Source organism: Papaver somniferum, chromosome 2 (assembly GCF_003573695.1).
Source record: "Papaver somniferum cultivar HN1 chromosome 2, ASM357369v1, whole genome shotgun sequence".
Classification (NCBI taxonomy): domain Eukaryota; kingdom Viridiplantae; phylum Streptophyta; class Magnoliopsida; order Ranunculales; family Papaveraceae; genus Papaver; species Papaver somniferum.
Genome location: NC_039359.1, coordinates 150,028,384 through 150,042,346, shown reverse-complemented (window position 1 = coordinate 150,042,346; position 13,963 = coordinate 150,028,384). Strand labels below are relative to the sequence as shown.

The window sequence follows — 13,963 nt, the reverse complement described above, 5'->3', positions numbered from 1 at the left end:
TGATAAAGTTTCCCAAATCTCCATTTCAAGCTTTGATAATGTGCATAGATGGTTATTATTTTTATAAGCATTTTCTTGAGTATTGTGACCTCCGCACATTAATCAGCTGATGGCCGAACTTATTTTTGTTGTGCAGGTACACCATCATGAAGTAGGGATAAGTTCTTCATCATCATCGGAGATTATCATTTTGCTATTTAATCAATAGTTTATTAGTTCATCGTTTTGTAACCAAATCCTAGAACTTAGTTACTTTTCTTGTATATTTACATTAGTTAGAACTCAAGATTTTAATCTTTTTTGCGTAATTTGAACCCGATGAATCAATTAATGTTAAATTGAATGTTTATTTGTGTGCAAGTTTAATTTAATTCTCATTTTTATTTGATTTGAATTTGATCCTCATTTGAGTTTGATTTGATTCTCATTTGAATCCTAGTTTGAGTTTTCTTTTGGGATTTACTAAGATTCAGTCAGGCCAGACAACCAATCTGAATATATTTTTTATATATATATATATATTAAGATTTATATCTAGGATTGATTGGGTCAGTCATAAGGTATTGACCATTAACACCGGTCGTTGATATAAAATTTTCAGCGATTCTCACAGCCACATCATAGATGAAAAGACGCTCAAACAGCGACCCTTTCCCCGACAACGAAAACAATTTTTTAATCCATATCTATGACTAAGGCCCAAAAAAATAATATTCTCATTGTCAGACCCACAATTAATTTTAGGTACCCTGACACCCAAAATTATCCGAAATTATTAAGAATCAATACATAACTCGTTGTGCATACTATTTTTCAGGGATAACTCGTTATGCATACTATTTTTTCAGGGGTATAATTGTAAAGCAAACTTGAATATAACATATCTAGAAATCCGCGCCTTGGAATTTAACAAATTTTATCTCATTGGAAAGCTTTTAAAGAGAGTTACGCAACGAGCACAAACAACAATATCAAACTTTTGTTTTTCACGAAAAAATCGGAGGTGATCATCATTTTAGGGAAAATTTTCGGAAACTGAATACATAACCATTATGCAGCCACCAAAAAAGATGCATAACACATTCTGCAGACGCATAACGAATTATGCAACCATTTTCTCGACTGCATAACAAATTATGCATCTATAACAAGTTATGTAATCATTGTTTTGGTTGATTTTAGACAGTACATAAAAAATTGATGCATAACGCAGTATGCATCTATTTTCTCGATGCATAAAAGATGATGCAACAATTTCCTCGATGCATAATGCATTATGCAGTCATATTTTCGGATGCATAACAGGTTATGCATCCATTTTAACGACTGCATAACATGTTATGTGGACATTATTGTAGGTGCATGACAAATTATGCAACCTTATTTTTTGTTGGTTTCAATACTATGAAAAAAGTAGTATTTCAAGAGCACTTGCAAAGGGGCATGTAAGTGTAAGGAATTACTTGACACTGCAAGGAATCAGAGAAGAGACAAGGGTAGGGGGAATATACCAAGACGACATTTTAAACTATCCACCTTAGATATAATCATATAAAGTGCTCAAACTACATATGCCAGTGCCACAAGCTCTTTAGAATTGATCTGGATCCACACTCATAAGAATCTCTCTTAGTGATTAGCTTTACTTCTAATTGAAAATTAAGAAAGTCTTCTCTCTAAGCTCTACCACCCTCATAAGAATCCCATAACACCATCATCTGCAGTTCATCTTCACATCTGTAGCTGCACCCATCTGAATTAATCACCTTGGAATACTGGGTTTGATGCAGTAATGGAAAATGTTGAGAATTTGGCTTAGACACCCCTATACTATAGAAGCTACCTACTCATTCACATTTCACACCAAAAACAGTTCAAATAAGTTCGAAATTACTTACACTGCACACCCAAGGAACCTGGATTGAAGAAAAGTATGACATGGCATAACAGTTGTTAATCCTGTACCTGTTCTACCTCGTTGGGTTTATGAAAAATTGACTTATTGTAAACCCTAGCTTATCCTAAAATGGGTAAATTTTGAAAAAAACCTAGATTAGTTACGAAATAAGAATCAGAGAATCCCGAAATCTTGAGGGAGGGATAAACTTACCTTCACAACTTTGCCAGAGAATGCTGTTGATGTAGACTGTCGACACTTTGATCGGCAAGAAGAACTCCGTTATTGAGGAAACTGAAGAGAGGGACAGAGTTAGGGCCTGTAAAGGGCCGTCTTGTTTGCTTTACTAGGTGCGTTCAGAACTGAAAGCATATCTATATCACTCTGCATCAGTAGTTTCCTACCTGTAGATGTAGGGTTTTGACATTCTTGAGACACAATACGTTTTATGAAAGAAGAAACATAATTTATAAAACTATGGGTTTGGGAGAAATTTTCTCAAAAAAATTTGGGGTGCACGTGAAGATTCCCGTCTGTGAGTTTCACGGTGGAGAAAATCTGAAAAATATGTCTCCCTTTAGTTTTCACTTTTTTGATTCAGGTTTGTCTCCCGCTTACAAACTAGTCAGGCTTTCACAATTTCTTTTACATTGGCCGAGCTTAAGCCCACTTTTCAATTCCACACGTAATGTATTTTGGATTAAGAAAAGCTCATCCAACCTGTCAGACTAAACTTAAACCAAACGAACGAACACAGATCGATTGGTCGCTAGCGAGATCTTAAAGTGAGCCAGACGGTCAAAGTCAGTGTATGACTCTAATGTATATCAACTGCATGCAAAATAAGTACTCGGCGTCTCAGCCTCCAACAAAATTCTTAATGAGCATCGTAATCACAACAAGCCTCAAGATGAAACGCACTTTTGATAAGCTCGGCCCAACAACAACCTAGAGTAGAGACTAGAGCTAGCAACCAACCAAACTATGTCGGTCTGCTTTCAATCTTAGCAAGTGCAAATTGTTGCACCCACAACCTACTCCATCTTCTCGTAAGGCTTGTGTGATCTAACTACAAGTTTAAAAACCTTTTCTTTTTTCTAAGTAGATGAATCACATGCTTAGCACGTACTGTATGTGCAGGTCTATAAAAAGCCAAGGAAAAAAGGGAACACTTTCGTCCATCAAAAATTTCTCTTCTCCTCTAACCTCTCTTAAAGAAATGGTGAGACAGTATGCCGGAACATTTTTAGTAGAAATCCTAATTCCCTTCTTTGTGTCACTTTTCTCAAATGATGGCTCATCTGCCATTATGGCGGTAACTACTCCACCTTCAGAAAGTTGATATCAGAATTGCAGCATTTTGTGTTTGATGATTTTAATCATTAAAATTTTGATTCCAGAGCTTTAATTTAATAATGATTGTTTCTTAAATCAACTATTGATTTTAATAAATATATATTTTGCATCGCAGATTCTCCTTCCAAACACTTCATTACGCAAACCAATTGTACAAATATTGCCTGGTGGTAACAAAGTTGGTGGAAGAGGAACAGTTAACTATGATATTTCTCTCGCCAAGAAGAAGTACGACAGAGCCTTGGATAAGCTTATTGCCAGGAAAAAGTGTTTGAAAGACTCCAGTTTCCTAAGATAGTTGACAACCAATTCTTGGAGGATAACAACCATGATGTTGTTGACTTTCCTGGGGATCTTTAAGCTGGTCTCACTTTGTATTTCCTTTTGAACAGCAATGGGGTTAGTCTCGATTGCCCCAGTTTTCTGATCACATAGTATTTGATATTCAGTTTCTAAATCTAGTGAATCTGTATACAACTTTTACTTTGGAAGTTAATTTTCTTCTGTTTTTTTCATTGAAATATTTTCTATATAATCTTGAACTTAGAAAAAAGTAATCATTCTTAGAAGTGTGCCTGTTCCTCTTTCTAACACCAGACTAGGCAACCTTGAGACTCCTGTGAACAGCTCTCAACCTTGCAAGAGCTGCACCCTTCAAGTCCCTTCTGTAGAAGATAACGGCAACCTGAATAATCAGCTTTTAAGAGCTTAAAGAACAAAAATGCAAAATCAGTTTCTTGCTTATCAACGAGAATGAAAGAATAATTACATAGAACTAAATTAAGCTTGAAACTTAGTAAAACTATGATATATGCACCAAAACTACGCCATTCTAAACAAGAACAATCTGTAAAAGAAGTAGCAAGAGAACCAGATTGCATCAAACAAAATATAGCACTAAGAAAAAGTCTAAGAAGAGTAAGGATATTTAGTGTTCAAAGCACCAAAGTCATGCAACAAAGGTATCAGTAGTCAAAAACCGAACAAAAGCTAGTTTAAGTATATAATCATACATGGTCGTAGACAGGAACCCTACTGCAGGCTTACCCCAAATTTGTTTTCCGTACATACATACAAACTCAGGCTAAGCAACATAAGGTCAGTATGTAACACAGATGTCCATTACATGCTTGTCCTAAGGGCAACTCCTATGGTATGGAGGTAAAATCATCCATAACTTAAGGAATATCCACATATATGTGGACCCTCGACAAAGAGTGGAGCTAAAACCCGCCATGGTGAAAAACCAAAAAGATTAATCCATCCGGTCAGCAGGCGGCCGGGTTGAAAAATATGACATTTTGCAACAGATATAACTGTTTCTAATTTGAGAAAACACTTACGTGAATCAGTAACTCTTAAACGTTGCAAATATGTCATACTTTTCATTTCTTAACGCTAAACTGAATCAGCAACGTCTATATCCGTCACTAATAAATTCCTTTCGGAAAATAAAAAACTTCATCCGGTCATTCAGTGACCGGATGAGAATAAAAAAAAACCAAAAAAAATTGATCCTAACACTTGGTGTCCGGATGGGATATCCGGTCATCCAATGACCGGATGGACTCTCCACAACACCCTCCACTGATTTGAGGCGTACCCTCTTGACCTCACAAACATATGGATGTTAAAAACATCCATAGTAGCACTTTTTGGTCCATAAGATATGGACTATCACAAAGGTATGATTTTTTGCTCCATATGAGTTGCCCTAAAAAAGGCAATGAGAACATAGGGGCAGCAAGAACTAGTAACCCTGTTCCAAGTACACATAGCAGCTCAACATCGATGGAAGCAATAAGATGCAAAACATACGTGACCGCACCATATTGCAAGTTGTCAATCTCATTGAAACATAAAAGTCAACAGAACACAGACTAATTTCTTTGTAACTTTAGCTAAACAGAGTATCAATAGGCTTCACTATTAACAGTTCCACTACAACATGACAACTAGAATGAGACTATGAGAGATTCCATTAATAAATTATTCCAAATTCCAGCTAACCCTGTAGTACCCAAATCACCACCAACAAAAATCAGTAACAAAATCCCTTCAATTTCACCGAAACAAAACCCCAATCACCACTCAAAAGTACAAGACCAGCTGTTGTTTGTTTACTTACAAGAGTGTTTGAAGGAGTTAACACTGTAAAGATTATTAGGTTCTTTACTGAACTGAACCACTTGATTTCCATTTCCACACTCTTTGACAAAACTTTTTTTGACTTTTTGCATTCGTTAACCCTGCAATACCATATTAATGGTTTCTTCTCCATTGTTCCTCTTCATGATCTCCCAAATCAAAGACCCTGGTACTGTTGTCATTTTCTCCTTTGCAGTACTAACAAAACACATACCAAATTTCAATCAAATCCTGAGTCAAAATCAATCATAAGAATCGAATCAAGCTAGAAATAATATTATGCTTACAATGAAATGAGAAGTTTAGGGATTTTTTAGTGTTTGGACCAAATAATATTATGGTGGGTTTATTTGTGGAATTCACAATTTCCTGAAATTTATAATTCCATAAGATTACAAATTCTAGGATTCATGTGAATCCCTCTTATGTTTAGTAACTTAGTTAAAAATATTAAGATTCATAAACTTATCTTTTTTTAAAGTCTATGTACTGTTTGGCATTGCCCTAAGAATCTTAAAATTGTATATGTTTGGGATTTGGGCAACCAAACATACCAAGAGAAACGTAATTCCGCCGAATCCCCTGGACCCATAAATCCCACCTTTAAAATTCTGCATCCAAACCCAATATTAGGGCATTCAGTGCAAAAAAGGCAGTGGATGACACGAATTCAATTTTTCATAAGTTTTTAGGGTATTCACTAAATCTGTTTCTGCGCACCAACTTGGATCTGGTACGAACAAACTTGGGATAAGTGCAAGTTTTTTTTTCCAAATGACGTCTTAATTTTTTTTTTAAAGTTACCTGAACATGCTTTGTGACTGACTGGAAAATTATGCCTGGCGTGCCTGGGCGCGCAGGCCATAACCCCCCACCCCACCTCTGATGCGCCATAATGATGATACTAACTGGTCCTTAAATCTAGGCAAACACACGTCCATTTGCCCTTGCAAGCATGCTCGTGGAGCATGATTCCGCTAACTCAGCTTCCACACCGTTCCAACTTACGATGGAACAAGGGTATAAAGCCTTGCCTCAATGTAGGAAATTTCATCATTGAATTTCCTATCTGGATGAGTAACTGTCATACTACCGAGTCTTGTCCAACAATAAGGCATACCTTGGGCTTACACATATGTAATTACATGCATAATACCCCATCTCCACTTAGCTTAGGCATTACTGAGAGCATGTACTTGTCTTGCTCGTTCCAAGGGTGCAACAATCAGGCTCATGTCGTACTTTCCTTAGGGTTATGCAAGCTCTGTTAACTTGCATATCGATGTACCTTACTTTCCAAGCCATGCCCAATGCGTTATTGGTACATTTGCCAACTCCTTGTAGCTTGATAGGAAGTACGAGCATCCAAAGAATTGTATGCAACTTGCCTCATCAAGTTTGGCCACAATCATCTCTTGCGTAGAGCTACCGAGCTTGATGATCTGAAAGCCTAGTATATATGCCGCAGTCATCTCGCAGTTAGACGATATGAGCGACAACGTGCCGGACCAGCAATGATGCAACTCATTGTGTCTTCCTACGTACCCTTACCTACTCTAAAGGGATCAAGCATAGACCGTAGTTCATCCTCGAAGGGACAAGCAACTAAATCCAACTCGTGTGCAAGGCCGTGGCCAGTCAATGATGAAATAGCCTAGTCCGTATAGGTCATTTTGTCAAAATGCACAAAGGTTGCGTATTATCGAGTCAGCGACATGGCATAGTAATGCCTAAGCATCAAATGCCCTATTTGCAAGTCTACGCAACTATAAATGAGCTTACGCATCATTTATACTTTTTCTGCTAAGATATGAAGCTTACTTGGTGCATGGTCCGCATATGCACCTTCAACTAACTACCCCTCCCTATATATGTTAACTTACCATTTATACAACTCAAGAAAGGGGAGAGGATTTACAAATTTGTTTCACTATTCATGGACGTTGCCATGTATCCCTGAATAACCGGCAATGATTGTTGAGTTCTGTTCTGTAATGCACAATGATTGCGCACACTCGTTCTGGCTATTGAACAATGATTGCGCAACATTCACTCGGTTATCCCTCTCTGGCCTGATGCACATTGATTGTGCAATATTGGATCTAGGCCAATAACCAGCATATTGCGCAATGATTGTGCAACAACGCGCATGGTCATCTAGCCAACTGGCCAATGCACCATGATGATGCAATATTGGCTTTGGACCAATATTCCTCTTAACGTGACAGAAGCTTGAGATGAATCTTCATCTCATGCCATGCCGCATATCTGAGCATGCGCCATGCTAAATATTCGGGGTGTTACATTTTTCACTCCTTTAAAGAATTTCTTCCCGGAAATTCGAAACAAAACTATTGTGGGAAAATTCTTCGGTTTGGATTTCTAAGCAAAAGTCTCATACTAGATGCTCAGAAATCACAAGGTTTCTTCAGTTTTTCATGGAACATCAATTAGGACCTTCTGAGCAAACGTCTCACACCGCATACTCAAGCATCCAAAAAGATTCCACAACATTACCAAGAATCCCAATTAGCCAGTTTCCAAAAGGATGTCTCAACCAAGTATCCTGAATGGCGTCCCATACCACCACTCAAGAATCCCTTAAGTTCACAAGTGAAAAGCTCATAAAAATGAGAAGTCAAATATTAACACAAGACTGTGAGGACCCAACTCTAATGCCAGTGCAGTGGGATGCAAGTCACCGTCCCTGACGGATTTCCATTTACCTATCGTAATGAGTAGCTAGTCCAACCTGACAACGGATACCATCCCGAACGGGTGAGGGGTGATCAATCCCTATGCCAGTGGTACTAGATACCAGCCAACTGTCCCAGAAGGATTTTCTGGAAAACTCACAGCGCTTGAAGAAGCTAAACTCGATCCGCAAAGTAACTGGTCTGGCAGTTACAAACTTTTTCCACGCAAAAGTTGGACTACTCTCCAACTTTTTTTCCATTTAAAGGAAAATTACTCGTTGGCGAGACCACTCCACACGTTCCTTAGAGTTATCTCAGAACTTGTTCTGATACCAACTGTGAGGGACCGAAAAATTACGCTTGGCGTGCCTGGGCGCGCGGTCCATAACTCTCCCAATGCGTCATAATGATGCTACTAACCGATCCTTAAATCTAGGCAAATACACGTCCATTTGCCCTTGCAAGCATGCTCGTGCAACATGATGCAACTAACTCAGCTTCCACACTATTCCAACTTACCATAGAATAAGGGTATAAATCCTTGCCTCAACATATGAAATTCATCACTTAATTTCCTATCTAGCCGAGTAACTGTCATATTGTCGAGTCTTGTCCAGGCATAAGTCACTCCATGGTCTTACGCATAGGCCATTGAAGGCTTAATACCCCCTCTTCACTTAGCTTAGACATTACCGAGAGAATGCACTTGTCTTTCTCATACCAAGGGTGCATCAATCAGGCTCATGCCGTACTTTCCTTAGGGTTATGCAAGCTCCGCTAACTTGCATAACGATGTAGGTTACTTTCTAGACCTTGTCCAATGCGTCATTGGTACATATGCCAACTCCTTGTAGCTTGATAGGGAAGTATTAGCATCCAGTGAATGAAATGCAACTTGCCTCATCAAATTTGGCCACAATCATCTCTGGCGTTGAGCTACCGAGACAGATGATATGAGAGGAAAATATGCCGCAATCATCTCGCAATTAGATGATATGAGCGACAACATGCTGGACCGGCAATGCTGCAACTCATTGTGGCTACCTATGTACTTTTTTCTACTCTAAAGAGACCAAGCACAGACCGTCGTTCATCCTCGAAGGGATAAGAAACTAAATCCAATTCTTGTGCAAGGTCGTGGTCAAGCAATAATGGTAATGGCCTAGCCCGTATAGGCCGTTCCGTCAAAATGCACAAAGGTTGCACATTATCGAGTCCGCGAAATGGCATAGTGATGCCTAAGCATCAAATGCCCTATTTGCAAGTCTATGCAACTATAAATGCGGCTTACGCATCATTTATACTCTTTCGGCCAAGCTATGAAGCTTACTTGGTGCATGGTCCGCATATGCACCTTCAACCAACTATCCCTCTATATATATTTTAACTTACCATTTTTATAACTTAAAAAGGGGGAGAGGATTGACATGCTTGCTTCACTATTCATGGTCGTTGCCATGTATCCCTGAATAACCGGAAATGATTGCTGAGTTCTGTTTGTAATGCATAATGATTTTGCACCACTCGTTCTGTCTATTGCACAATGATTAAGAAACATTCATTCGGCTATCCCTATCTTGTCTGATGCAAAATGATTGTGCAGTATTGAATCTAGGCCAATAACCCGCATATTGCGCAATTATTTCGCAGCAACGCCCAAGGCCATATACAAAACTGGCCCACTGCACCATGATGATGCAACATTGGCTCTAGGACAATATTCCTCTTAACACGAAAGAAGCTTGAGATGAAGCTTTATCTCATGCCATGGTGCATCTTTGAGCATGCACCATGCTAAATATTCGGGATGTTACATGCTTGCGTTTTTACTGCATGTGTTCAGGCCTACCATTGTGCCTATGCATGTGCCAGCGATCAGACTGGACGGGCCTTGTTCCACATTTTGTATGATCAGGTAATAAAACACAATTCTTTGTTGAATGCTTCGAGTTGGATCGTATAATGGCCAGTAGGTGGTAAGTTGGTATCATCTATTTTCTCCCCATGGTACGTAGTTATGATTACTCGTTTGGAAAACTAATATCACAAGTACTTCACTTGTTATACAAAAATGCTCCAAGTGGGACAAATAAAGATGAGAAAAATCTGGGATAATTAATTTAGACCCTAGATCTATAGATAGAGACATAAAAATAGTTGACACGTTCCCCCATCTAATGCCGCTACATATCCCAATGCCAGAGTCATTCCCCTCTCTACCATATAGATTGTGTCAAGTTTTTGGGAAAATACGTGGCACAATCTGAGTGGTGGAGATGGAAATGACTCTAGCATTGGGATTGGTAGCGAGGGAAAAGAAATAATCAAAGGTCTGGATTCGTTGTACCAAATTTGGCTCATATTATTTGTTCCAACTTTAACATTTTTGCTTGTTGAAGTTCATGTTGTCATCTGTGTTGATTATGTAGGCAATCCGATCATATCTGTTAGAAATAGTGCCCATGAAAAACCAAGGAATAACCTTTTACCGAGGATTATTTCAAAATTTCTTGGCCCTTGTAGTTTGAAAGTTTCAACTTTGTACCTGAATACGAATTTCCAAATTGTTTTTCGGGAAAACAGTGCAATATACCTAGAGAGTAGAGTCTTCATATGTTTCCCTAATCGAGTACTATCAGTTTGTTGATTAACTTAGTTTATCCCAACTTCCCTGCTGAACCGCTCATGTTTTACGACATTACTAATAGAGTGTCAGTTTCATAGGAAGGGTATCAAAATCCATATAAGACAAACTGAAAAATGTCTTGTATTATACTTTCTCTGTCCAAGTTATATAGGCAGAGAAAATATTTTTACTTGTCCAACTAGATAAACTGAAGACTATTTGTAAAGTAGCATATGACAGTGTTATGCTTTTCGGAAAGTGCTCATTTTTTCGTAGGTATATGAACTTTGCAAGACAATCACACCCTCGAAAAATTAGCTCGAAAGTGTGAGATAATGTGAGAATTAGTGCGTGGATCTTCCCTCTTTATCTATACGAGTTATTTTTTGATTCAATTTTATCTCCCACTTACAAACTACTTAGGCTTTCACAATCTTTTTTACAGTCGGTCGGGCTTAAGTCCACCTGTCAAGTCGGTCGGGCTTAAGTCCACCTGTCAAGTTCATATGTAATATACATGAAGACTTTGTGAGGCATACTCAAAATTTTTGATACATACAAAATATTTACTCTAACTAGTGTGGGTTGATATGGGGTGAGGCTACTTAAATTACTTAGATGACCTTGATCAATTAATCTATTTACTCTTCTAGTTTTTTGAACCGGATGCAGGTGAATACCATGAAATCCATTGAACACTGCTTTGGAAAATTTTAAAAATAAAATTCATTGAACACCTATGTAAATTAATTATTGGCATGATTATAAGAAGCCCTCCTATTGAGTGACTAAAATACATACTCCCTTTTGCAAGATTTTTAACTTATTTTTTTTATCTATTTTTTTAATATCTAAGCCAAATTAGAGCATAATTTATTAGTTTATTATTTTGGATCTTATTTTAAGGAACTTTGGTTTTGATTTTTAGGATTAGGAAGATAAGTAAGCCATACGGTCATCGTTAGTGTATGAATCTAGTATATCAACTGCATGCAAAAATAAATCTTTAACGACTAATCACGGCGTCTTAGCCTCCAATATTAACACATTTTTGATAAAGCCAGTTTCAATTCATACTAATTTTCTATTTCATGCCAGTTATGCGAAACGGAGCTTAGCACTGAATTACGGGATATTCTGGGAGTTGTACTACTATTATTAGAGATGCTCAGGCTCTGCCTATTGTTGCTCTTGTTGCAGGATGCACTTCTGATTTTGTTCTTAGCCCTATATTAAAAGGTGTTGAGTTGTGGTTGACTTTGGCAGAGAAGTTTCAACTTCCAAAAGTTCATTTAGGCAATGACTCTATGGATGTTTATACTTTTAACCAGCAGAAACCTAAACCTCTTTGGAGTGTGATGCACTCATGGAGGAGAATTAATCACTTAAAGAGGAACTTTAGAAGAGTTGTTTTCTTTCATGTGTCTAGAGAAACTAACATGGCATCTGATTCACTGGCCGTTATCCATCCTAGGAAGCAGTTTATTCATATTGATCCAGAGGACTTCACTGATGAATTAAAGAAGATTATTGAGGAAAATAGGAATTTTTAGATGTATTTTAGAGGCGTGGTTAGTTGAGTTTTTTTGTTTTTTTTCCTTTGTTTTTCTTTTGTTTGGTTGGGGTCTCCTTAACACTACATATTGTTTCAAAAAAAAAAGTTGCTTGGTAATAGTGGTGGTGATGACAATGGGAGAAGGCAACAGTAAGAAAGAAGAATAGATGAATATATCAATTTAGGGCATGCAATTGAAGAATAATATTGAATTAGCGCAAATAGATAAGAAGCGTGAATAAAATCAATTGGGAAGGAAAATTGTCGGGAGATTTGAGAAGAGTTGATGTTACAGCTAGATACGGGCACAAAATTGGGAGGAAAAGTGGGCAAACAACAACAATTCGAAGAAGAAGAGGGTAAGAAAGTGGTGGTGATGTTTTTCTATAATGGTGGCGATGATGTTGTTGTTGGTGGTTTGTGTGGGAGAAGATGAACATGAAGGAGGTATGTCTATAATGGTGGTGATAGGGTGTCGCTGGTTTTGGTGGTGGAGGAAAACACAGATGATTTTGTAAAGACAAAACAGATGATACCTATTTACCTCCGGAGTTCTCAAAATCCACCAAAATAGGAAGGCAAAAAAAGAAACGCAGAGGAGTTTTTTGGTCCATAAAAGAGACTAACTATGGACAACAAACAAATTATTTTCCTTTATACAAACCAAAAATCAACTAAGGACTTTAGTCCCTTTGCTAAACCGATTGTTCAAAAACAACCTCTTAATTCGATAAGACCAAAATAAAGATAAACTCTATTTTTCTCATCAGGTTCTAATTATCCATAAACTTAGACCTTTCAATTTTAAACAAGACAAGTACTAGGTTAGTTATCTAGCATTTCTTGTTAAGGCATTCGATTAGACTTGAATAACCGAAACCTCACTTCGATAAGTCTAACTAAGATCAGAATTAACTTAGTTTCTCTTATCTGGAATCGAGTTGGACTAAACAACTCATCCCATAATCCTTTTATTTCGTTAATCCATAAATAATTCATACAAACCAACATAAATCAACTTGCATAATTATTCATCTCAACCGGAAGCAATTGAAAAAACATAGACATTAAAAGCACCGCAATTGCACCGAAATTTTGTAAGCCTAAACAATTGATATCATACAAAAGCAAGATAACAATAGTTTTCTTAACCGGAACCAATTGAATCATACACAACATCAATTGTACCGAAATTTTGTAAGCCTAAACAATTGATACCACACAATAAAGCAAGATAACAATAGTTTTTCTTAACCGGAACCAATTGAATCACACATCCACACACACATCATGGAATAAATATCAATTGTACCGAAATTTTGTTAAGCAAAAGCAACAAATTATATATAATACAAACCCAGGATTTTCTTAAACAAGAAAACAATTAACTAACAAGATTGTTACCTCAAATTTCGCATTCACTTCTCCAATATGTTTGCATCTTCGTCCAGGAAGAATTGATATCGAAATATCATCACGTTGTCATCCTTATGAAAAACAAAAGAATAACAACAACCAACCTTTACCAGAGAAAGGTTGAAAACCGGTTTTAACAATTGTAAGCAAAAGTTGAAAACCATCGAAACACATATGATTTTATGCTAAATCAAATCCGATTCAACATATTATGAATTTTTCACATATTGTTTCTACCAGAACCCCTTATGATTCTTTGATAAAGCCTA

The 13,963-nt window shown here is 37.4% G+C and overlaps 1 pseudogene; it reads right to left on the bottom strand.

Moving 5' to 3' along the window:
* Nucleotides 1-3,698: 3,698 nt before the first annotated feature.
* The window catches only part of LOC113352213, a 50,482-nt pseudogene continuing 40,217 nt past the window's right edge, over nt 3,699-13,963 (bottom strand).